General features: G+C 63.4%; 1 protein-coding gene across 30 annotated transcripts in view; it reads right to left on the bottom strand.

Moving 5' to 3' along the window:
• Epb41l3 (erythrocyte membrane protein band 4.1 like 3) overlaps positions 1 to 445 on the bottom strand; it is a 222,464-nt gene that overhangs the window by 94,839 nt on the left and 127,180 nt on the right. The gene's annotated exons all lie outside the window — the stretch shown is intronic.

Here is a 445-nt window from a genome sequence, read left to right as displayed (position 1 = left end):
GGGGTCTGGGGCGTGGTGGTGATAGAGCAGGAGGGTGCTGTGGGGTCTGGGGCGTGGTGGTAATAGAGCAGGAGGGTGCTGTGGGGTCTGGGGCGTGGTGGTGATAAAGCAGGAGGGTGCTGTGGGGTCTGGGGCGTGGTGGTGATAGAGCAGGAGGGTGCTGTGGAGTCTGGGGCGTGGTGGTGATAGAGCAGGAGGGTGCTGTGGAGTCCTGGGGCGTGGTGGTGATAGAGCAGAAGGGTGCTGTGGGGTCTGGGGTGTGGTGATTGATAGAACAGGAGGGTGCTGTGGGGTCTGAGGCGAGGTGATTGATAGAGCAGGAGGGTGCTGTGGGGTCTGGGGCGTGGTGGTGATAGAGCAGGAGGGTGCTGTGGGGTCTGGGGTGTGGTGACAGAGCAGGAGGGTGCTGAGGGGTCTGGGGTGTGGTGGTGATAGAGCAGGAGGG

The sequence above is a fragment of the Mastomys coucha genome, unplaced genomic scaffold (genome assembly GCF_008632895.1).
Source record: "Mastomys coucha isolate ucsf_1 unplaced genomic scaffold, UCSF_Mcou_1 pScaffold14, whole genome shotgun sequence".
Classification (NCBI taxonomy): domain Eukaryota; kingdom Metazoa; phylum Chordata; class Mammalia; order Rodentia; family Muridae; genus Mastomys; species Mastomys coucha.
Note: the sequence above shows the minus strand (reverse complement) of the source record. Positions and strands in the feature narration are given on the sequence as shown.